Below are 27,661 nucleotides of genomic sequence, written 5' to 3' on the forward strand. Positions count from 1 at the left end.
ACTCATTTTGATCTATTCATGACAAGAGGGTACATACCTTCCTACAAACACTCCGACGAACAAGTTAGTTATCAGTTCAAAATAATCTTGGGAAATAAAAAGAGTAACATTTTAGAGTAAACAAAAACACGAATTTATAACAACACATGATGTGATAAGCATAAAAGAGTGACATTGACCTTTATGGGAAGTCTTTGAAATAGGAATAAGAACAACATACAATTAGAAAGTCCTACCAAACCAAACATAGTATTTCTAGTTACCTTTGGATGGAAACAATAAGTTAAAGTGACTTACTTTCTATGAATGCATTATCTACAAACTTGTTTTTTCAAAAGTATCCATAGGATATTTCCCCGAAGAAATTACCATATCATCTTTAGATTGGACTACCTCAATACCAAAAAAATATAGGAGTTTACCAAGGTCTTTCGTCTGGAATTTATTCGATAGTTGTTATTCTCAAAATAATCTTTAGTGGGTGATGTTGGTTTATTCACGCTCTTGGGGTTGAGAACCTTCCTAAGTTTGAACACGACCTCCAAAGATGTACCAATTGTATGCCCTACAGCATCAACACCTTCATTTGTAACCTCAATGGTTGGCTCCCCCTATCAAATATGACCAAAAGAAACAGTGAAATCAAAACACAATACAACCCTTACTAGTATAATATAAAAAAGAAAATGCGAGAAACTGCTCAATATTGGTTATGGATTTGTGCAGTGTTTGCTACTTGTAACAAAATAATCACTTTGCATTTATTGTAAAAACCAAATGAAAAGAAGCAATAGAAGAACATTACCTGTAATGACCTCAAGACTCATTTTGATCTATTCATGACAAGAGCGTACATACCTTCCTACAAACACTCCGACGAATAAGTTAGTTATTACTTCTAAATAATCTTTGGAAATAAAAAGAGTAACATTTTAGAGTAAACAAAAAGACGAAATTATAACAACACATGATGTTATAAGCATAAAAGAGTGACATTGACCTTAATGGGAAGTCTTTGAAAAAGGAAAAAGAACAACATACAGTTAGAAAGTCCTACCAAATCAAACATAGTATTTCTAGTTACCTTTGGATGATAACAACAAGTTAAAGTGACTTACTTTCTATGAATGTATTATCTACAAACTTGTTTCTTCAAAAGTATCCATAGCATATTTCCCCAGAGAAATTACCATATCATCTTTAGATTGGACTACCTCAATACCTAAAAAATATAGGAGTTTACCAAGGTCTTTCGTCTGAAATTTATTCGATAGATGTTATTCTCAAAATAATATTTAGCTAGTGATGTTGGTTTGATCACACTCTTGGGGTTGAGAACCTTCCTAAGTTTTAACACGACCTCCAAAGATGTACCAACTGTATCCCCTGCAACATCAACACCTTCATTTGTAACCTCAACGGCTGGCTCTCCCTATCAAATATGACCAAAAGAAATAGTGAAATCAAAACACAATACAACCCTTACCAATATAATATAAGAAAGAAAATGCCAGAAACTGCTCAATATTTGTTATGGATTTGTGCAGTGTTTACTACTTGTAACAAAATAATCACTTTGCATTTATTGTAAACACCAAATGAAAAGAAACAATAGAAGAACATTACCTGTAATGACCTCAACACTCATTTTGAACTATTCATTACAAGAGGGTACATACCTTCCTACAAACACTCCGACGAACAAGATAGTTATCACTTCAAAATAATCTTGAGAAATAAAAAGAGTAACATTTTAGTGTAAAGAAAAAGACGAAATTATAACAACACATGTAATTGTAAGCATAAGAGAGTGACATTGACCATTATGGGAAGTCTTTGAAAAAGGAAAAAGAACAACATACAGTTAGAAAGTCCTACCAAACCAAACATAGTATTTCTAGTTATATTTGGATGATACCAACAAGTTAAAGTGACTTACTTTCTATGAATGCATTATCTACAAACTTGTTTCTTAAAAAGTATCCACAGCATATTTCCCCGGAGAAATTACCATATCATCTTTAGATTGGACTACCTCAATACCCAAAAAATATAGGAGTTTACCAAGGTCTTTCGTCTGAAATTTATTCGATAGATGTTATTCTCAAAATAATCTTTAGCTAGTGATGTTGGTTTGATCAAACTCTTGGGGTTGAGAACCTTCCTAAGTTTGAACACGACCTCCAAAGATGTACCAACTGTATGCCCTGCAACATCAACACCTTCATTTGTAACCTCAATGACTGGCTCTCCCTATCAAATATGACCAAAAGAAACAGTGAAATAAAAATACAATACAACCCTTGCCAGTATAATATAAAAAAGAAAATGCGGGAAACTGCTCAATAGTTGTTATGCATTTGTGCAGTGTTTACTACTTGTAACAAAACAATCACTTTGCATTTATTGTAAAAACCAAATGAAAAGAAGCAATAGCAGAACATTACCTGTAATGACCTCAAGACTCATTTTGATCTATTCATGGCAATAGCGTACATACCTTCCTAAAAACACTCCGACGAACAAGTTAGTTATCACTTCAAAATAATCTTGGAAAATAAAAGGAGTAACAATTTAGAGTAAACAAGAAGACGAAATTATAACAACACATGATTTTATAAGCATAAAAGAGTGACTTCGACCTTTATGGGAAGTCTTTGAAAAACGAAAAAGAACAACATACAGTTAGAAAGTCCTACCAAACCAAACATAGTATTTCTAGTTACCTTTGGATGATACCAAAAGTTAAAGTGACTTAATTTCTATGAATGCATTATCTACAAACTTGTTTCTTAAAAAGTATCCATAGCATATTTCCCCGGAGAAATTACCATATCATCTTTAGATTGGACTACCTCAATACCCAAAAAATATAGGAGTTTACCAAGGTCTTTCGTCTGAAATTTATTCCATAGATGTTATTCTCAAAATAATCTTTAGCTAGTGATGTTGGTTTGATCAGACTCTTGAGGTTGAGAAACTTCCTAAGTTTGAACACGACCTCCAAAGATGTACCAATTGTATGCCCTGCAGCATCAACACCTTCATTTGTAACCTCAACGGCTGGCTCTCCCTATCAAATATGACCAAAAGAAACAGTGAAATCAAAACACAATATTACCCTTACCAGTATAATATAAAAAAGAAAATGCGGAAATCTGCTCAATATTTGTTATGGAATTGTGCAGTGTTTACTACTTGTAACAAAACAATCACTTTGCATTTACTGTAAAAACCAAATGAAAAGAGGCAATAGAAGGACATTACCTGTAATGACCTCAAGACTCATTTTGATCTATTCATGGCAAGAGCGTACATACCTTGCTACAAACACTCCGACAATCAAGTTAGTTATCACTTCAAAATAATCCTGAGAAATAAAAAGAGTAACATTTTAGAGTAAACAAAAAGACGAAATTATAACAACACATGATGTTATAAGCATAAAAGAGTGACATTGACCTTTATGGGAAGTCTTTGAAAAAGGAAAAAGAACAACATACAGTTAGAAAGTCCTACCAAACCAAACATAGTATTTCTATTTACCTTTGGATGATACCAACAAGTTAAAGTGACTTACTTTCTATGAATGCATTATCTACAAACTTGTTTTTTCAAAAGTATCCATAGCATATTTCCCCGAAGAAATTACCATATCATCTTTAGATTGGACTACCTCAATACCCAAAAAATATAGGAATTTACCAAGGTCTTTCGTCTGGAATTTATTCGATAGTTGTTATTCTCAAAATAATCTTTAGTTAGTGATGTTGGTTTGATCACGCTCTTGGGGTTGAGAACCTTCCTAAGTTTGAACACGACCTCCAAAGATGTACCAATTGTATGCCCTACAGGATCAACACCTTCATTGGTAACCTCAATGGCTGGCTCTCCCTATCAAATATGACCAAAAGAAACAGTGAAATCAAAACAAAATACAACCTTACCAGTATAATATAAAAAAGAAAATACGAGAAACTGCTCAATATTGGTTATGGATTTGTGCAGTGTTTACTACTTGTAACAAAATAATCACTTTGCATTTATTGTAAAAATCAAATGAAAAGAAGCAAAAGAAGAACATTACCTGTAATGACCTCAAGACTCATTTTGATCTATTCATGACAAGAGCATACATACCTTCCTACAAACACTCCGACGAACAAGTTAGTTATCACTTCTAAATAATATTTGGAAATAAAAAGAGTAACATTTTAGAGTAAACAAAAAGACGAAATTATAACAACACATGATGTTATAAGCAGAAAAGAGTGACATTGACCTTTATGGGAAGTCTTTGAAAAAGGAAAAGGAACAACATACAGTTAGAAAGTCTTACCAAACCAAACATAGTATTTCTAGTTACCTTTGGATGCTACCAACAAGTTAAAGTGACTTATTTTCTATGAATGCATTATCTACAAACTTGTTTCTTAAAAAGTATCCATAGCATATTTCCCTGATGAAATTACCATATCATATTTAGATTGGAATACCTCAATACCCAAAAAATATAGGAGTTTACCAAGGTCTTTCGTCTGAAATTTATTCGATAGATGTTATTCTCAAAATAATCTTTAGCTAGTGATGTTGGTTTGATCACACTCTTGGGGTTGAGAACCTTCCTAAGTTTGAACACGACCTCAAAAGATGTACCAATTGTATGGCCTGCAGCATCAACACCTTCATTTGTAACCTCAATGGCTGGCTCTCCCTATCAAATATGACCAAAAGAAACATGAAATCAAAACACAATACAACCCTTACTAGTATAATATAAAAAAGAAAATGCGAGAAACTACTCAATATTTGTTACGAATTTGTGCAGTATTTACAACTTGTAACAAAATAATCACTTTGCATTTATTGTAAAAACCAAATGAAAAGAAACAATAGAAGAACATTACCTGTAATGACCTCAACACTCATTTTGATCTATTCATGACAAGAGCGTACATACCTTCCTACAAACACTCCGACGAACAAGATAGTTATCACTTCAAAATAATCTTGAGAAATAAAAAGAGTAACATTTTAGTGTAAAGAAAAAGACGAAATTATAACAACACATGTAATTGTAAGCATAAGAGAGTGACATTGACCATTATGGGAAGTCTTTGAAAAAGGAAAAAGAACAACATACAGTTAGAAAGTCCTACCAAACCAAACATAGTATTTCTAGTTATATTTGGATGATACCAACAAGTTAAAGTGACTTACTTTCTATGAATGCATTATCTACAAACTTGTTTCTTAAAAAGTATCCACAGCATATTTCCCCGGAGAAATTACCATATCATCTTTAGATTGGACTACCTCAATACCCAAAAAATATAGGAGTTTACCAAGGTCTTTCGTCTGAAATTTATTCGATAGATGTTATTCTCAAAATAATCTTTAGCTAGTGATGTTGGTTTGATCAAACTCTTGGGGTTGAGAACCTTCCTAAGTTTGAACACGACCTCCAAAGATGTACCAACTGTATGCCCTGCAACATCAACACCTTCATTTGTAACCTCAATGACTGGCTCTCCCTATCAAATATGACCAAAAGAAACAGTGAAATAAAAATACAATACAACCCTTGCCAGTATAATATAAAAAGAAAATGCGGGAAACTGCTCAATAGTTGTTATGCATTTGTGCAGTGTTTACTACTTGTAACAAAACAATCACTTTGCATTTATTGTAAAAACCAAATGAAAAGAAGCAATAGCAGAACATTACCTGTAATGACCTCAAGACTCATTTTGATCTATTCATGGCAATAGCGTACATACCTTCCTAAAAACACTCCGACGAACAAGTTAGTTATCACTTCAAAATAATCTTGGAAAATAAAAGGAGTAACAATTTAGAGTAAACAAGAAGACGAAATTATAACAACACATGATTTTATAAGCATAAAAGAGTGACTTCGACCTTTATGGGAAGTCTTTGAAAAACGAAAAAGAACAACATACAGTTAGAAAGTCCTACCAAACCAAACATAGTATTTCTAGTTACCTTTGGATGATACCAAAAAGTTAAAGTGACTTAATTTCTATGAATGCATTATCTACAAACTTGTTTCTTAAAAAGTATCCATAGCATATTTCCCCGGAGAAATTACCATATCATCTTTAGATTGGACTACCTCAATACCCAAAAAATATAGGAGTTTACCAAGGTCTTTCGTCTGAAATTTATTCCATAGATGTTATTCTCAAAATAATCTTTAGCTAGTGATGTTGGTTTGATCAGACTCTTGAGGTTGAGAAACTTCCTAAGTTTGAACACGACCTCCAAAGATGTACCAATTGTATGCCCTGCAGCATCAACACCTTCATTTGTAACCTCAACGGCTGGCTCTCCCTATCAAATATGACCAAAAGAAACAGTGAAATCAAAACACAATATTACCCTTACCAGTATAATATAAAAAAGAAAATGCGGAAATCTGCTCAATATTTGTTATGGAATTGTGCAGTGTTTACTACTTGTAACAAAACAATCACTTTGCATTTACTGTAAAAACCAAATGAAAAGAGGCAATAGAAGGACATTACCTGTAATGACCTCAAGACTCATTTTGATCTATTCATGGCAAGAGCGTACATACCTTGCTACAAACACTCCGACAATCAAGTTAGTTATCACTTCAAAATAATCCTGAGAAATAAAAAGAGTAACATTTTAGAGTAAACAAAAAGACGAAATTATAACAACACATGATGTTATAAGCATAAAAGAGTGACATTGACCTTTATGGGAAGTCTTTGAAAAAGGAAAAAGAACAACATACAGTTAGAAAGTCCTACCAAACCAAACATAGTATTTCTATTTACCTTTGGATGATACCAACAAGTTAAAGTGACTTACTTTCTATGAATGCATTATCTACAAACTTGTTTTTTCAAAAGTATCCATAGCATATTTCCCCGAAGAAATTACCATATCATCTTTAGATTGGACTACCTCAATACCCAAAAAATATAGGAATTTACCAAGGTCTTTCGTCTGGAATTTATTCGATAGTTGTTATTCTCAAAATAATCTTTAGTTAGTGATGTTGGTTTGATCACGCTCTTGGGGTTGAGAACCTTCCTAAGTTTGAACACGACCTCCAAAGATGTACCAATTGTATGCCCTACAGGATCAACACCTTCATTGGTAACCTCAATGGCTGGCTCTCCCTATCAAATATGACCAAAAGAAACAGTGAAATCAAAACAAAATACAAACCTTACCAGTATAATATAAAAAAGAAAATACGAGAAACTGCTCAATATTGGTTATGGATTTGTGCAGTGTTTACTACTTGTAACAAAATAATCACTTTGCATTTATTGTAAAAATCAAATGAAAAGAAGCAAAAGAAGAACATTACCTGTAATGACCTCAAGACTCATTTTGATCTATTCATGACAAGAGCATACATACCTTCCTACAAACACTCCGACGAACAAGTTAGTTATCACTTCTAAATAATATTTGGAAATAAAAAGAGTAACATTTTAGAGTAAACAAAAAGACGAAATTATAACAACACATGATGTTATAAGCAGAAAAGAGTGACATTGACCTTTATGGGAAGTCTTTGAAAAAGGAAAAGGAACAACATACAGTTAGAAAGTCTTACCAAACCAAACATAGTATTTCTAGTTACCTTTGGATGCTACCAACAAGTTAAAGTTACTTATTTTCTATGAATGCATTATCTACAAACTTGTTTCTTAAAAAGTATCCATAGCATATTTCCCTGATGAAATTACCATATCATATTTAGATTGGAATACCTCAATACCCAAAAAATATAGGAGTTTACCAAGGTCTTTCGTCTGAAATTTATTCGATAGATGTTATTCTCAAAATAATCTTTAGCTAGTGATGTTGGTTTGATCACACTCTTGGGGTTGAGAACCTTCCTAAGTTTGAACACGACCTCAAAAGATGTACCAATTGTATGGCCTGCAGCATCAACACCTTCATTTGTAACCTCAATGGCTGGCTCTCCCTATCAAATATGACCAAAAGAAACATGAAATCAAAACACAATACAACCCTTACTAGTATAATATAAAAAAGAAAATGCGAGAAACTACTCAATATTTGTTACGAATTTGTGCAGTATTTACAACTTGTAACAAAATAATCACTTTGCATTTATTGTAAAAACCAAATGAAAAGAAACAATAGAAGAACATTACCTGTAATGACCTCAACACTCATTTTGATCTATTCATGACAAGAGGGTACATACCTTCCTACAAACACTCCGACGAACAAGTTAGTTATCACTTCAAAATAACCTTGAGAAATTAAAAGAGTAACATTTTAGTGTAAACAAAAAGACGAAATTATAACAACACATGATGTTATAAGCATAAGAGAGTGACATTGACCATTATGGGAAGTCTTTGAAAAAGGAAAAAGAACAACATACAATTAGAAAGTCCTACCAAACCAAACATAGTATTTCTAGTTACCTTTGGATGATACCAACAATTTAAAGTGACTTACTTTCTATGAATGCATTATCTACAAATTTGTTTCTTAAAAAGTATCCATAGCATATTTCCCCAGAGAAATTACCATATCATCTTTAGATTGGACTACCTCAATACCCAAAAAATATAGGAGTTTAACAAAGTCTTTCGTCTGAAATTTATTCGATAGATGTTATTCTCAAAATAATCTTTAGCTAGTGATGTTGGTTTGATCATACTCTTGGGGTTGAGAACCTTCCTAAGTTTTAACACGACCTCCAAAGATGTACCAACTGTATCCCCAGCAGCATCAACACCTTCATTTGTAACCTCAACGGCTGGCTCTCCCTATCAAATATGACCAAAAGAAATAGTGAAATTAAAACACAATACAACCCTTACCAGTATAATATAAAAGAGGAAATGCCAGAAACTGCTCAATATTTGTTATGGATTTGTGCAGTGTTTACTACTTGTAACAAAATAATCACTTTGCATTTATTGTAAACACCAAATGAAAAGAAACAATAGAAGAACATTACCTGTAATGACCTCAACACTCATTTTGATCTATTCATGACAAGAGGGTACATACCTTCCTACAAACACTCCGACGAACAAGTTAGTTATCACTTCAAAATAATCTTGGGAAATAAAAAGAGTAACATTTTAGAGTAAACAAAAAGACGAATTTATAACAACACATGATGTGATAAGCATAAAAGAGTGACATTGACCTTAATGGGAAGTCTTTGAAATAGGAAAAAGAACAACATACAATTAGAAAGTCCTACCAAACCAAACATAGTATTTCTAGTTACCTTTGGATGGAAACAATAAGTTAAAGTGACTTACTTTCTATGAATGCATTATCTACAAACTTGTTTTTTCAAAAGTATCCATAGGATATTTCCCCGAAGAAATTACCATATCATCTTTAGATTGGACTACCTCAATACCTAAAAAATATAGGAGTTTACCAAGGTCTTTCGTCTGGAATTTCTTCGATAGATGTTATTCTCAAAATAATATTTAGCTAGTGATGTTCGTTTATTCACGCTCTTGGGGTTGAGAACCTTCCTAAGTTTGAACACGACCTCCAAAGATGTACCAATTGTATGCCCTACAGCATCAACACCTTCATTTGTAACCTCAATGGCTGGCTCTCCCTATCAAATATGACCAAAAGAAACAGTAAAATCAAAACACAATACAACCCTTACCAGTATAATATAAGAAAGAAAATGCGAGAAACTGCTCAATATTGGTTATGGATTTGTGCAGTGTTTGCTACTTGTAACAAAATAATCACTTTGCATTTATTGTAAAAACCAAATGAAAAGAAACAATAGAAGAACATTACCTGTAATGACCTCAACACTCATTTTGATCTATTCATGACAAGAGCGTACATACCTTCCTACAAACACTCCGACGAACAAGTTAGTTATTACTTCAAAAGAATCTTGAGAAATAAAAAGATTAACATTTTAGAGTAAACAAAAAGACGAAATTATAACAACACATGTAGTTATAAGCATAAGAGAGTGACATTGACCATTATGGGAAGTCTTTGAAAAAGGAAAAAGAACAACATACAGTTAGAAAGTCCTACCAAACCAAACATAGTATTTCTAGTTATATTTGGATGATACCTACAAGTTAAAGTGACTTACTTTCTATGAATGCATTATCTACAAACTTGTTTCTTAAAAAGTATCCTTAGCATATTTCCCCGGAGAAATTACCATATCATCTTTAGATTGGACTACCTCAATACCCAAAAAATATAGGAGTATACCAAGGTCTTTCGTCTGAAATTTATTCGATAGATGTTATTCTCAAAATAATCTTTAGCTAGTGATGTTGGTTTGATCACACTCTTGGGGTTGAGAACCTTCCTAAGTTTGAACACGACCTCCAAAGATGTACCAACTGTATGCCCTGCAACATCAACACCTTCATTTGTAACCTCAATGACTGGCTCTCCCTATCAAATATGACCAAAAGAAACAGTGAAATAAAAATACAATACAACCCTTGCCAGTATAATATAAAAAAGAAAATGCGGGAAACTGCTCAATAGTTGTTATGCATTTGTGCAGTGTTTACTACTTGTAACAAAACAATCACTTTGCATTTATTGTAAAAACCAAATGAAAAGAAGCAATAGCAGAACATTACCTGTAATGACCTCAAGACTCATTTTGATCTATTCATGGCAATAACTTACATACCTTCCTAAAAACACTCCGACGAACAAGTTAGTTATCACTTCAAAATAATCTTGGGAAATAAAAGGAGTAACAATTTAGAGTAAACAAGAAGACGAAATTATAACAACACATGATTTTATAAGCATAAAAGAGTGACTTCGACCTTTATGGGAAGTCTTTGAAAAAAGAAAAAGAACAACATACAGTTAGAAAGTCCTACCAAACCAAACATAGTATTTCTAGTTACCTTTGGATGATACCAACAAGTTAAAGTGACTTAATTTCTATGAATCCATTATCTACAAACTTGTTTCTTAAAAAGTATCCATAGCATATTTCCCCGGAGAAATATAGGAGTTTACCAAGGTCTTTCGTCTGAAATTTATTCCATAGATGTTATTCTCAAAATAATCTTTAGCTAGTGATGTTGGTTTGATCACACTCTTGGGGTTGAGAAACTTCCTAAGTTTGAACATGACCTCCAAAGATGTACCAATTGTATGCCCTGCAGCATCAACACCTTCATTTGTAACCTCAACGGCTGGCTCTCCCTATCAAATATGACCAAAAGAAACAGTGAAATCAAAACACAATACAACCCTTACCTGTATAATATAAAAAAGAAAATGCGGAAAACTGCTCAATATTTGTTATGGAATTGTGCAGTGTTTACTACTTGTAACAAAACAATCATTTTGCATTTACTGTAAAAACCAAATGAAAAGAAGCAATAGAAGGACATTACCTATAATGACCTCAAGACTCATTTTGATCTATTCATGGCAAGAGCGTACATACCTTCCTACAAACACTCCGACAAACAAGTTAGTTATCACTTCAAAATAATCCTGGGATATATAAAGAGTAACATTTTAGAGTAAACAAAAAGACGAAATTATAACAACACATGATGTTATAAGCATAAAAGAGTGACATTGACCTTTATGGGAAGTCTTTGAAAAAGGAAAAAGAACAACATACAGTTAGAAAGTCCTACCAAACCAAACATAGTATTTCTAGTTACCTTTGAATGATACCAACAAGTTAAAGTGACTTACTTTCTATGATTGCATTATCTACAAAATTGTTTCTTCAAAAGTATCCATAGCATATTTCCCCGGAGAAATTACCATATCATCTTTAAATTGGACTACCTCAACACCCAAAAAATATAGGAGTTTACCAATGTCTTTCGACTGAAATTTATTCGATAGATGTTATTCTCAAAATAATCTTTGGCTAGTGATGTTGGTTTGATCACACTCTTGGGGATGAGAACCTTCCTATGTTTGAACACGACCTCCAAAGATGTACCAACTGTATGCGCTGCAGCATCAACACCTTCATTTGTAAACTCAATGACTGGCTCTCCCTATCAAATATGACCAAAAGAAACAGTGAAATCAAAATACAATACAACCCTTGCCAGTATAATATAAAAATGAAAATGCGGGAAACTGTTCAATAGTTGTTATGGATTTGTGTAGTGTTTACTACTTGTAACAAAACAATCACTTTGCATTTATTGTAAAAACCAAATGAAAAGAAGCAATAGCAGAACATTACCTGTAATGACCTCAAGACTCATTTTGATCTATTCATGACAAGAGCGTACATACTTTCCTAAAAACACTCCGACGAACAAGTTAGTTATCACTTCAAAATAATCTTGGGGAATTAAAAGAGTAACATTTTAGAGTAAAAAAGAAGACGAAATTATAACAACACTTGATTTTATAAGCATAAAAGAGTGACATCGAACTTTATGGGAAGTCATTGAAAAAGGAAAAAGAACAACATACAGTTAGAAAGCCCTTCTTAAGTTTGAACATGGCCTCAAAAGATGTACCAATTGTATGCCCTGCAGCATCAACACCTTCATTTGTAACCTCAACGGTTGACTCTCTCTATCAAATATGACCAAAAGAAACAGTGAAATCAAAATACAATACAACCCTTACCAGTATAATATAAGAAAGAAAATGCGAGAAACTGCTCAATATTTGTTATGGATTTGTGCAGTATTTACGACTTGTAACAAAACAATCCTTTTGCATTTATTGTAAAAACCAAATGAAAAGAAGCAATATAAGAACATTACCTGTAATGACCTCAAGACTCATTTTGATCAATTCATGACAAGAGCGTACATACCTTCCTACAAACACTCCGACGAACAAGTTAGTTATCACTTTAAAATAATCATGGGAAATAAAAAGAGTAACATTTTAGAGTAAACAAAAAGACGAAATTATAACAACACATGATGTTATAAGCATAAAAGAGTGACATTGACCCTTATGGGAAGTCTTTAAAAAAGGAAAAAGAACAATATACAGTTAGAAAGTCCTATCAAACCAAACATAGTATTTCTTGTTACCTTTGGATGATAGGAACAAGTTAAAGTGACTTACTTTCTATGAATGCATTATCTACAAACTTGTTTTTTCAAAAGTATCCATAGCTAATTTCCCCGAAGAAATTACCATATCATCTTCAGATTGGACTACCTCAATACCCAAAAAATATAGGAGTTTACCAGGGTCTTTCATCTGAAATTTGTTCGATAGATGTTATTCTCAAAATAATATTTAGCTAGTGATGTTGATTTGATCACACTCTTGGGGTTGAGAACTTTCCTAAGTTTGAACACGACCTCCAAAGATGTAACAATTGTATGCCTTGCAGCATCAACACCCTCATTTGTAACCTCAACGGCTGGCTCTTCCTATCAAATATGACCAAAAGAAACAGTGAATTCAAAACAATATACAATCCTTGCCAGTATAATATAAAAAAGAGAATGCGAGAAACTGCTCAATATTTGTTATGTATTTGTGCAGGATTTACTACTTGTAACAAAACAATCACTTTGCATTTATTCTAAAAACCAAATGAAAAGAAGCAATAGAAGAACATTACCTGTAATGACCTCAAGACTTATTTTGATCTATTCATGACAAGAGTGTACATACCTTCCTACAAACACTTTAAAATAATCTAGGGAAAAAAAGAGTAACATTTTAGAGTAAACAAAAAGACGAAATTATAACAAAACAATCACTTTGCATTTATTGTAAAAACCAAATGAAAAAAAGCAATAAAAGAACATTACCTGTAATGACCTCAAGACTCATTTTGATCTATTCATGACAAGAGCATACATACTTTCCTGCAAACACTCTGACGAACAAGTTAGTTATCACTTCAAAATAATCTTGGGAAATAAAAAGAGTAATATTTTAGAGTAAACAAAAAGACGAAATTATAACAACACATGATGTTATAAGCATAAAAGAGTGACATTGACCTTTATGGGAAGTCTTTGAAAAAGGAAAAAGAACAACATACAGTTAGAAAGTCCTACCAAACCAAACATAGTATTCCTAGTTACCTTTGGACAATACCAACAAGTTAAAGTGACTTACTTTCTATGAATGCATTATCTACAAACTTGTTTCTTCAAAAGTATCCATAGCATATTTTCCTGGAGAAATTACCATATCATCTTCGGATTGGACAGCCTCAATACCCAAAAAATATAGGAGTTTACCAAGGTCTTTCATCTGAAATTTATTCAATAGATGTTATTCTCAAAATAATCTTTAGCTAGTGATGCTGGTTTGATCACACTCTTGGGGTTGAGAACCTTCCTAAGTTTGAACACGACCTCCAAAGATGTACCAATTATATGCCCTGCAGCATCAACACCTTCATTTGTAACCTCGACAGTTGGCTCTCCCTATCAAATATGAAAAAAAGAAACAGTGAAATCAAAAAACAATACAACCCTTACCAGTATAATATAAGAAAGAAAATGCGAGAAACTGCTCAATATTTGTTATGGAATTGTGCAGTATTTACTACTGGTAACAAAATAATAACTTTGCATTTATTGTAAAAACCAAATGAAAAAAAGCAATAGAAGAAGATTACCTGTAATGACCTCAAGACTCATTTTGATCTATTCATGACAAGAGCATACATACTTTCCTACAAACACTCAGACGAACAAGTTAGTTATCACTTCAAAATAATCTTGGGAAATAAAAAGAGTAACATTTTAGAGTAAACAAAAAGACGAAATTATAACAACACATGATGTTATAAGCATAAAAGAATGACATTGACCTTTATGGGAAGTCTTTGAAGAAGGAAAAAGAACAACATACAGTTAGAAAGTCTTACCAAACCAAACATAATATTTCTAGTTACCTTTGGACGATACCAACAAGTTAAAGTGACTTACTTTCTATGAATGCAGTATCTACAAACTTGTTGCTTCAAAAGTATCCGTTACATATTTTCCCGGAGAAATTACCATATCATCTTAATATTGGATAGCCTCAATACCCATAAAATACAGGAGTTTACCAAGGTTTTTCGTCTGAAATTTATTCGATAGATGTAATTCTCAAAATAATCTTTAGCTAGTGATGTTGGTTTGATCACACTCTTGGGGTTGAGAACCTTCCTAAGTTTGAACACGACCTCCAAAGATGCACCAATTGTAAGCCCTGCAGCATCAACATCTTCATTTGTAACCTCAACGGCTGGCTCTCCCTGTAAAATATGACCAAAAGAAACAGTGAAATCAAAACACAATACAACCCTTACCAGTATAATATAAGAAAGAAAATGCGACAAACTGCTCAATATTTGTTGTGGATTTGTGCAGTGTTTACTACTTGTAACAAAACAAATACTTTGCATTTATTGTAAAAACCAAATGAAAAGAAGCAAAAGAAGAACATTACCTAGAATGACCTCAAGACTCATTTTGATCTATTCATTACAAGAGAGTACATACCTTCCTACAAACACTCCGACGAACAAGTTAGTTATCACTTCAAAATAATCTTGGAATAAAAAAAGAGTAACATTTCAGAATAAACAAAAAGACGAAATTATAACAACACATGATGTTATAAGCATAAAAGAGTGACATTGACCTTTATGGGAAGTCTTTGAAAAAGGAAAAAGAACAACATACAGTTAGAAAGTCCTACCAAACCAAACATAGTATTTCTAGTTACCTCTGGATGATACCAACAAGTTAAAGTGAGTTACTTTCTACGAATGCATTATCTACAAAATTGTTTCTTCAAAATTATCCATAGCATATTTCCCCGGAGAAATTACCATTTCATCTTCAGATTGGACTACCTCAATACCCAAAAAATATAGGAGGTTACCAAGGTCTTTTGTCTGAAATTTGTTCGATAGATGTTATTCTCAAAATAATATTTAGCTAGTGATGTTGGTTTGATCACACTCTTGGGGTTTAGAACCTTCCTAAGTTTGAACAAGACCTCCAAAGATGTAATAATTGTATGCCTTGCAGCATCAACACCCTCATTTGTAACCTAAACGGCTGGCTCTTCCTATCAAATATGACCAAAAGAAACAGGGAAATCAAAACAATATACAATCCTTACCAGTATAATATAAAAAAGAAAATGCGAGAAACATCTCAATATTTGTTATGGGTTTGTGCAGTGTTTACTACTTGTAACAAAACAATCACTTTGCATTTGTTGTAAAAACCAAATGAAAAGAAGTAATAGAAGAACATTACCTGTAATGACCTCAAGACTCATTTTGATCTATTCATGATAAGAGCGTACATATCTTCCTACAGACACTCTGACGAACAAGTTAGTTATCACTTCAAAATAATCTTGGGAAATAAAAAGAGTAACATTTTAGAGTAAACAAAAAGACGAAATTATAACAACAAATGATGTTATAAGCATAAAAGAGTGACATTAACCTTTATGGGAAGTCTTTGAAAAAGGAAAAAGAACAACATACAGTTAGAAAGTCCTACCAAACCAAACATAGTATCTCTAGTTACCTCTGGATGATACCAACAAGTTAAAGTGACTTACTTTCTATGAATGCATCATCTACAAACTTGTTTCTTCAAAAGTATCCATAACATATTTCCCCGGAGAAATTACCATATAATCTTTAGATTGGACAACCTCAATACCCATAAAATATAGGAGTTTACCAAGGTTTTTCGTCTGAAATTTATTCGATAGATGTTATTCTCAAAATAATCTTTAGCTAGTGATGTTGGTTTGATCACACTCTTGGGGTTGAGAACCTTCCTAAGTTTGAACACGACCTCCAAAGATGTACCAATTGTAAGCCCTGCAACATCAACACCTTCATTTGTAACCTCAACGGCTGGCGCTCCCTATCAAATATGACCAAAAGAAAAGTCAAATCAAAACACAATACAACCCTTACCAGTATAATATAAAAAAGAAAATGCGAGAAACTGCTCAATATTTGTTATGGGTTTGTGCAGTGTTTACTACTTGTAACAAAACAATCACTTTGCATTTGTTGTAAAAACCAAATGAAAAGAAGTAATAGAAGAACATTACCTGTAATGACCTCAAGACTCATTTTGATCTATTCATGATAAGAGCGTACATATCTTCCTACAGACACTCTTACGAATAAGTTAGTTATCACTTCAAAATAATCCTGGGAAATAAAAAGAGTAACATTTTAGAGTAAACAAAAAGACGAAATTATAACAACAAATGATGTTATAAGCATAAAAGAGTGACATTAACCTTTATGGGAAGTCTTTGAAAAAGGAAAAAGAACAACATACAGTTAGAAAGTCCTACCAAACCAAACATAGTATCTCTAGTTACCTCTGGATGATACCAACAAGTTAAAGTGACTTACTTTCTATGAATGCATCATCTACAAACTTGTTTCTTCAAAAGTATCCATAACATATTTCCCTGGAGAAATTACCATATAATCTTTAGATTTGACAACCTCAATACCCAAAAAATATAGGAGTTTACCAAGGTCTTTCGTCTGAAATTTATTCGATAGATGTTTATCTCAAAATAATGTTTAGCTAGTGATGTTGGTTTGATCACACTCTTGGGGTTGAGAACCTTCCTAAGTTTGAAGACGACCTCCAAAGATGTACCAATTGTAAGCCCTGCAACATCAACACCTTCATTTGTAACCTCAACGGCTGGTTCTCTCTATCAAATATGACCAAAAGAAACAGTGAAATCAAAACACAATACAACCCTTACCAGTATAATATAAAAGAGAAAATGCGAGAAACTGCTCAATATTTTTTATGGATTTGTGCAGTATTTACTACTTGTAACAAAATAACCACTTTGCATTTATTGTAAAAACCAAATGAAAAGAAGCAATAGAAGAACCTTTTCTGTAATGACCTCAAGACTCATTTTGATCTATTCATGACAAGAGCGTACTTACCTTCCTACAAACACTCCGACGAATAAGTTAGTTATAACTTCAAAATAATCTTGGGAAATAAAAAGAGTAACATTTTAGAGTAAACAAAAAGACGAAATTATAAAAACACATGATGTTATAAGCAAAAAAGAGTGACATTGACCTTTATGGGAAGTCTTTGAAAAAGGAAAAAGAACAACATACAGTTAGAAAGTCCTACCAAACCAAACATAGTATTTCTAGTTACCTCTGATGATACCAACAAGTTACAGTGACTTACTTTCTATGAATGCATTATCTACAAACTTGTTTCTTCAAAAGTATCCATAGCATATTTCCCCGGAGAAATTACCATATCATCTTCAGATTGGACTACCTCAATACCCAAAAAATGTAGGAGTTTAACAAGGTCTTTCGTCTGAAATTTATTCGATAGATGTTATTCTCAAAATAATCTTTAGCTAGTGATGTTAGTTTGATCACACTCTTGGGGTTGAGAAGCTTCCTAAGTTTGAACACGAGCTCCAAAGATGTACCAATTGTATGCCCTGCAGCATCAACACCTTCATTTGTAACCTCAACGGCTGGCTCTCCCTATCAAATATAACCAAAAGAAATAGTGAAATCAAAACACAATACAAACCTTACCAGTATAATATAAGAAAAAAAAATGCGAGAAACTGCTCAATATTTGTTATGTATTTGTGCAGGATTTACTACTTGTAACAAAACAATCACTTTGCATTTATTGTAAAGACCAAATGAAAAGAAGCAATAGAAAAACATTACCTGTAATGACCTCAAGACTCATTTTGATCTATTCATGACAAGAGCGTACATACCTTCCTACCAACACTTCAAAATAATCTAGGGAAAAAAAGAATAACATTTTAGAGTAAACAAAAAGACGAAATTACAACAAAACAATCACTTTGCATTTATTTTAAAAACCAAATGAAAAAAAGCAATAAATAAACATTACCTGTAATGACCTCAAGACTCATTTTGATCTATTCATGACAAGAGCATACATACTTTCCTGCAAACACTCCGACGAACAAGTTAGTTATCACTTCAAAATAATCTTCGGAAATAAAAAGAGTAATATTTTAGAGTAAACAAAAAGACGAAATTATAACAACACATGATGTTATAAGCATAAAAGAGTGACATTGACCTTTATGGGAAGTCTTTGATAAAGGAAAAAGAATAACATACAGTTAGGAAGTCCTACCAAACCAAACATAGTATTTCTAGTTACCTTTGGACAATACCAACAAGTTAAAGTGACTTACTTTCTATGAATGCATTATCTACAAACTTGTTTCTTCAAAAGTATTCATAGCATATTTTCCTGGAGAAATTACCATATCATATTCAGATTGGACAACCTCAATACCCAAAAAATATAGGAGTTTGCCAAGGTCTTTCGTCTGAAATTTATTCGATAGATGTTATTCTCAAAATAATCTTTAGCTAGTGATGCTGGTTTGATCACACTCTTGGGGTTGAGAACTTCCTAGGTTTGAACACGACCTCCAAAGATGTACCAATTATATGCCCTGCAGCATCAACACCTTCATTTGTAACCTCGACGGCTGGCTCTCCCTATCAAATATAACCAAAAGAAACAGTGAAATCAAAAAACAATACAACCCTTACCAGTATAATATAAGAAAGAAAATGCGAGAAACTGCTCAATATTTCTTATGGATTTGTGCAATATTTACTACTGGTAACAAAATAATCACTTTGCATTTATTTTAAAAACCAAATGAAAAGAAGCAATAGAAGAACATTACGTGTAATGACATCAAGACTCATTTTGATCTATTCATGACAAGAGCATACATACTTTCCTACAAACACTCCGACGAACAAGTTAGTTATCACTTCAAAATAATCTTGGGAAATAAAAAGAGTAACATTTTAGAGTAAACAAAAATTCGAAATTATAACAACACATGATTATATAAGCATAAAAGAGTGACATTGACCTTTATGGGAAGTCTTTGATAAAGGAAAAAGAATAACATACAGTTAGGAAGTCCTACCAAACCAAACATAGTATTTCTAGTTACCTTTGGACAATACCAACAAGTTAAAGTGACTTACTTTCTATGAATGCATTATCTACAAACTTGTTTCTTCAAAAGTATTCATAGCATATTTTCCTGGAGAAATTACCATATCATCTTCAGATTGGACAACCTCAATACCCAAAAAATATAGGAGTTTACCAAGGTCTTTCGTCTGAAATTTATTCGATAGATGTTATTCTCAAAATAATCTTTAGCTAGTGATGCTGGTTTGATCACACTCTTGGGGTTGAGAACTTCCTAAGTTTGAACACGACCTCCAAAGATGTACCAATTATATGCCCTGCAGCATCAACACCTTCATTTGTAACCTCGACGGCTGGCTCTCCCTATCAAATATAACCAAAAGAAACAGTGAAATCAAAAAACAATACAACCCTTACCAGTATAATATAAGAAAGAAAATGCGAGAAACTGCTCAATATTTCTTATGGATTTGTGCAATATTTACTACTGGTAACAAAATAATCACTTTGCATTTATTTTAAAAACCAAATGAAAAGAAGCAATAGAAGAACATTACGTGTAATGACATCAAGACTCATTTTGATCTATTCATGACAAGAGCATACATACTTTCCTACAAACACTCCGACGAACAAGTTAGTTATCACTTCAAAATAATCTTGGGAAATAAAAAGAGTAACATTTTAGAGTAAACAAAAATTCGAAATTATAACAACACATGATTATATAAGCATAAAAGAGTGACATTGACCTTTATGGGAAGTCTTTGAAGAAGGAAAAAGAACAACATACAGTTAGAAAGTCCTACCAAACCAAACATAGTATTTCTAGTTACCTTTGGACGATACCAACAAGTTAAAGTGACTTACTTTCTATGAATGCATTATCTACAAACTTGTTTCTTCAAAAGTATCCATAGCATATTTCCCCGGAGAAATTACCATATCATCTTCAGATTGGACAACCTCAATACCCAAAAAATATAGGAGTTTACTAAGGTCTTTTGTCTGAAATTTATTCGATAGATGTTATTCTCAAAATAATCTTTAGCTAGTGATGCTGGTTTAATCACACTCTTGGGGTTGAGAACCTTCCTAAGTTTGAACACGACCTCCAAAGATGTAACAATTGTATGCCCCGCAGCATCAACACCTTCATTTGTAACCTCAACGGCTGACTCTCCCTATCAAATATGACCAAAAGAAACAGTGAAATCAAAACACAATACAACCCTTACCAGTATAATATAAGAAAGAAAATGCGAGAAACTGCTCAATATTTGTTATGGATTTGTGCAGTATTTTCGACTTGTAACAAAATAATCCCTATGCATTTATTGTAAAAACCAAATGAAAAGAAGCAATAGAAGAACATTACCTGTAATGACCTCAAGACTCATTTTGATCAATTCATGACAAGAGCGTACATACCTTCCTACAAACACTCCGACGAACAAGTTAGTTATCACTTTAAAATGATCATGGGAAATAAAAAGAGTAAAATTTTAGAGTAAACAAAAAAACGAAATTATAACAACACATGATGTTATAAGCATAAAAGAGTTACATTGACCCTTATGGGAAGTCTTTAAAAAAGGAAAAAGAACAACATACAGTTAGAAAGTCCTACCAAACCAAACATAGTATTTCTAGTTACCTTTGGATGATACGAACAAGTTAAAGTGACTTATTTTCTATGAATGCATTATCTACAAACTTGTTTCTTCAAAAGTATCCATAGCTAATTTCCCCAAAGAAATTACCATTTCATCTTCAGATTGGACTACCTCAATACCTAAAAAATATAGGAGTTTACCAAGGTCTTTCGTCTGAAATTTGTTCGATAGATGTTATTCTCAAAATAATATTTAGCTAGTGATGTTGGTTTGATCACACTCTTGGGGTTGAGAACCTTCCTAAGATTGAACACGACCTCCAAAGATGTAACAATTGTATGCCTTGTAGCATCAACACCTTCATTTGTAACCTCAACGGCTGGCTCTTCCTATCAAATATGAACAAAAGAAACAGTGAAATCAAAACAATACACAATCCTTACCAGTATAATATAAAAAAGAAAATGCGAGAAACTGCTCAATATTTGTTATGGGTGTGTGCAGTGTTTACTACTTCTAACAAAACAATCACTTTGCATTTGTTGTAAAAACCAAATGAAAAGATGTAATAGAAGAACATTACCTGTAATGACCTCAAGACTCATTTTGATCTATTCATGATAAGAGCGTACATATCTTCCTACAGACACTCTGACGAACAAGTTAGTTATCACTTCAAAATTATCTTGGGAAATAAAAAGAGTAACATTTTAGAGTTAACAAAAAGACGAAATTATAACAACAAATGATGTTATAAGCATAAAAGAGTGACATTAACCTTTACGGGAAGTCTTTGAAAAAGGAAAAAAACAACATACAGTTAGAAAGTCCTACCAAACCAAACATAGTATCTCTAGTTACCTCTGGATGATACCAACTAGTTAAAGTGACTTACTTTCTATGAATGCATCATCTACAAACTTGTTTCTTCAAAAGTATCCATAACATATTTCCCCAGAGAAATTACCATATAATCTTTAAATTGGACAACCTCAATACCCAAAAAATATAGGAGTTTACTAAGGTCTTTCGTCTGAAATTTATTCGATAGATGTTATTCTCAAAATAATGTTTAGCTAGTGATTTTGGTTTGATCACACTCATGGGGTTGAGAACCTTCCTAAGTTTGAACACGACCTCCAAAGATGTACCAATTGTAAGCCCTGCAACATCAACACCTTCATTTGTAACCTCAACGGCTGGTTCTCCCTATCAAATATGACCAAAAGAAACAGTGAAATGAAAACACAATACAACCCTTACCAGTATAATATAAAAGAGAAAATGCGAGAAACTGCTCAATATTTTTTATGGATTTGTGCAGTATTTACTACTTGTAACAAAATAATCACTTTACATTTATTGTAAAAACCAAATGAAAAGAAGCAATAGAAGAACCTTTTCTGTAATGACCTCAAGACTCATTTTGATCTATTCATGGCAATAACTTACATACCTTCCTAAAAACACTCCGACGAACAAGTTAGTTATCACTTCAAAATAATCTTGGGAAATAAAAGGAGTAACAATTTAGAGTAAACAAGAAGACGAAATTATAACAACACATGATTTTATAAGCATAAAAGAGTGACTTCGACCTTTATGGGAAGTCTTTGAAAAACGAAAAAGAACAACATACAGTTAGAAAGTCCTACCAAACCAAACATAGTATTTCTAGTTACCTTTGGATGATACCAACAAGTTAAAGTGACTTAATTTCTATGAATCCATTATCTACAAACTTGTTTCTTAAAAAGTATCCATAGCATATTTCCCCGGAGAAATATAGGAGTTTACCAAGGTCTTTCGTCTGAAATTTATTCCATAGATGTTATTCTCAAAATAATCTTTAGCTAGTGATGTTGGTTTGATCACACTCTTGGGGTTGAGAAACTTCCTAAGTTTGAACATGACCTCCAAAGATGTACCAATTGTATGCCCTGCAGCATCAACACCTTCATTTGTAACCTCAACGGCTGGCTCTCCCTATCAAATATGACCAAAAGAAACAGTGAAATCAAAACACAATACAACCCTTACCTGTATAATATAAAAAAGAAAATGCGGAAAACTGCTCAATATTTGTTATGGAATTGTGCAGTGTTTACTACTTGTAACAAAACAATCATTTTGCATTTACTGTAAAAACCAAATGAAAAGAAGCAATAGAAGGACATTACCTATAATGACCTCAAGACTCATTTTGATCTATTCATGGCAAGAGCGTACATACCTTCCTACAAACACTCCGACAAACAAGTTAGTTATCACTTCAAAATAATCCTGGGATATAAAAGAGTAACATTTTAGAGTAAACAAAAAGACGAAATTATAACAACACATGATGTTATAAGCATAAAAGAGTGACATTGACCTTTATGGGAAGTCTTTGAAAAAGGAAAAAGAACAACATACAGTTAGAAAGTCCTACCAAACCAAACATAGTATTTCTAGTTACCTTTGAATGATACCAACAAGTTAAAGTGACTTACTTTCTATGATTGCATTATCTACAAAATTGTTTCTTCAAAAGTATCCATAGCATATTTCCCCGGAGAAATTACCATATCATCTTTAAATTGGACTACCTCAACACCCAAAAAATATAGGAGTTTACCAATGTCTTTCGACTGAAATTTATTCGATAGATGTTATTCTCAAAATAATCTTTGGCTAGTGATGTTGGTTTGATCACACTCTTGGGGATGAGAACCTTCCTATGTTTGAACACGACCTCCAAAGATGTACCAACTGTATGCGCTGCAGCATCAACACCTTCATTTGTAAACTCAATGACTGGCTCTCCCTATCAAATATGACCAAAAGAAACAGTGAAATCAAAATACAATACAACCCTTGCCAGTATAATATAAAAATGAAAATGCGGGAAACTGTTCAATAGTTGTTATGGATTTGTGTAGTGTTTACTACTTGTAACAAAACAATCACTTTGCATTTATTGTAAAAACCAAATGAAAAGAAGCAATAGCAGAACATTACCTGTAATGACCTCAAGACTCATTTTGATCTATTCATGACAAGAGCGTACATACTTTCCTAAAAACACTCCGACGAACAAGTTAGTTATCACTTCAAAATAATCTTGGGGAATTAAAAGAGTAACATTTTAGAGTAAAAAAGAAGACGAAATTATAACAACACTTGATTTTATAAGCATAAAAGAGTGACATCGAACTTTATGGGAAGTCATTGAAAAAGGAAAAAGAACAACATACAGTTAGAAAGCCCTTCTTAAGTTTGAACATGGCCTCAAAAGATGTACCAATTGTATGCCCTGCAGCATCAACACCTTCATTTGTAACCTCAACGGTTGACTCTCTCTATCAAATATGACCAAAAGAAACAGTGAAATCAAAATACAATACAACCCTTACCAGTATAATATAAGAAAGAAAATGCGAGAAACTGCTCAATATTTGTTATGGATTTGTGCAGTATTTACGACTTGTAACAAAACAATCCTTTTGCATTTATTGTAAAAACCAAATGAAAAGAAGCAATATAAGAACATTACCTGTAATGACCTCAAGACTCATTTTGATCAATTCATGACAAGAGCGTACATACCTTCCTACAAACACTCCGACGAACAAGTTAGTTATCACTTTAAAATAATCATGGGAAATAAAAAGAGTAACATTTTAGAGTAAACAAAAAGACGAAATTATAACAACACATGATGTTATAAGCATAAAAGAGTGACATTGACCCTTATGGGAAGTCTTTAAAAAAGGAAAAAGAACAATATACAGTTAGAAAGTCCTATCAAACCAAACATAGTATTTCTTGTTACCTTTGGATGATACGAACAAGTTAAAGTGACTTACTTTCTATGAATGCATTATCTACAAACTTGTTTTTTCAAAAGTATCCATAGCTAATTTCCCCGAAGAAATTACCATATCATCTTCAGATTGGACTACCTCAATACCCAAAAAATATAGGAGTTTACCAGGGTCTTTCATCTGAAATTTGTTCGATAGATGTTATTCTCAAAATAATATTTAGCTAGTGATGTTGATTTGATCACACTCTTGGGGTTGAGAACTTTCCTAAGTTTGAACACGACCTCCAAAGATGTAACAATTGTATGCCTTGCAGCATCAACACCCTCATTTGTAACCTCAACGGCTGGCTCTTCCTATCAAATATGACCAAAAGAAACAGTGAATTCAAAACAATATACAATCCTTGCCAGTATAATATAAAAAAGAGAATGCGAGAAACTGCTCAATATTTGTTATGTATTTGTGCAGGATTTACTACTTGTAACAAAACAATCACTTTGCATTTATTCTAAAAACCAAATGAAAAGAAGCAATAGAAGAACATTACCTGTAATGACCTCAAGACTTATTTTGATCTATTCATGACAAGAGTGTACATACCTTCCTACAAACACTTTAAAATAATCTAGGGAAAAAAAGAGTAACATTTTAGAGTAAACAAAAAGACGAAATTATAACAAAACAATCACTTTGCATTTATTGTAAAAACCAAATGAAAAAAAGCAATAAAAGAACATTACCTGTAATGACCTCAAGACTCATTTTGATCTATTCATGACAAGAGCATACATACTTTCCTGCAAACACTCTGACGAACAAGTTAGTTATCACTTCAAAATAATCTTGGGAAATAAAAAGAGTAATATTTTAGAGTAAACAAAAAGACGAAATTATAACAACACATGATGTTATAAGCATAAAAGAGTGACATTGACCTTTATGGGAAGTCTTTGAAAAAGGAAAAAGAACAACATACAGTTAGAAAGTCCTACCAAACCAAACATAGTATTCCTAGTTACCTTTGGACAATACCAACAAGTTAAAGTGACTTACTTTCTATGAATGCATTATCTACAAACTTGTTTCTTCAAAAGTATCCATAGCATATTTTCCTGGAGAAATTACCATATCATCTTCGGATTGGACAGCCTCAATACCCAAAAAATATAGGAGTTTACCAAGGTCTTTCATCTGAAATTTATTCAATAGATGTTATTCTCAAAATAATCTTTAGCTAGTGATGCTGGTTTGATCACACTCTTGGGGTTGAGAACCTTCCTAAGTTTGAACACGACCTCCAAAGATGTACCAATTATATGCCCTGCAGCATCAACACCTTCATTTGTAACCTCGACAGTTGGCTCTCCCTATCAAATATGAAAAAAAGAAACAGTGAAATCAAAAAACAATACAACCCTTACCAGTATAATATAAGAAAGAAAATGCGAGAAACTGCTCAATATTTGTTATGGAATTGTGCAGTATTTACTACTGGTAACAAAATAATAACTTTGCATTTATTGTAAAAACCAAATGAAAAAAAGCAATAGAAGAAGATTACCTGTAATGACCTCAAGACTCATTTTGATCTATTCATGACAAGAGCATACATACTTTCCTACAAACACTCAGACGAACAAGTTAGTTATCACTTCAAAATAATCTTGGGAAATAAAAAGAGTAACATTTTAGAGTAAACAAAAAGACGAAATTATAACAACACATGATGTTATAAGCATAAAAGAATGACATTGACCTTTATGGGAAGTCTTTGAAGAAGGAAAAAGAACAACATACAGTTAGAAAGTCTTACCAAACCAAACATAATATTTCTAGTTACCTTTGGACGATACCAACAAGTTAAAGTGACTTACTTTCTATGAATGCAGTATCTACAAACTTGTTGCTTCAAAAGTATCCGTTACATATTTTCCCGGAGAAATTACCATATCATCTTAATATTGGATAGCCTCAATACCCATAAAATACAGGAGTTTACCAAGGTTTTTCGTCTGAAATTTATTCGATAGATGTAATTCTCAAAATAATCTTTAGCTAGTGATGTTGGTTTGATCACACTCTTGGGGTTGAGAACCTTCCTAAGTTTGAACACGACCTCCAAAGATGCACCAATTGTAAGCCCTGCAGCATCAACATCTTCATTTGTAACCTCAACGGCTGGCTCTCCCTGTAAAATATGACCAAAAGAAACAGTGAAATCAAAACACAATACAAC

The 27,661-nt window shown here is 32.7% G+C and overlaps 1 long non-coding RNA gene across 2 annotated transcripts in view; it reads right to left on the reverse strand.

Annotated features, from left to right (window-relative positions):
• Positions 1-2,802: 2,802 nt before the first annotated feature.
• The window catches only part of LOC127118832 (uncharacterized), a 104,434-nt gene continuing 79,575 nt past the window's right edge, over positions 2,803-27,661 (reverse strand). The window contains exons 2-4 of one of the 2 annotated variants that reach the window (XR_007802383.1): positions 11,164-11,289; positions 7,779-7,924; positions 2,803-2,855 (exon numbers count right to left, since the gene is read on the reverse strand). This is a non-coding gene — a long non-coding RNA (uncharacterized LOC127118832). Of the gene's footprint in view, positions 2,856-6,083; positions 6,137-7,778; positions 7,925-11,163; positions 11,290-27,661 lie in introns of those variants that run through there. The other variant, XR_007802382.1, reaches the window with a different exon arrangement.

The sequence above is a fragment of the Lathyrus oleraceus genome, chromosome 2, assembly GCF_024323335.1.
Source record: "Lathyrus oleraceus cultivar Zhongwan6 chromosome 2, CAAS_Psat_ZW6_1.0, whole genome shotgun sequence".
NCBI lineage: Eukaryota > Viridiplantae > Streptophyta > Magnoliopsida > Fabales > Fabaceae > Lathyrus > Lathyrus oleraceus.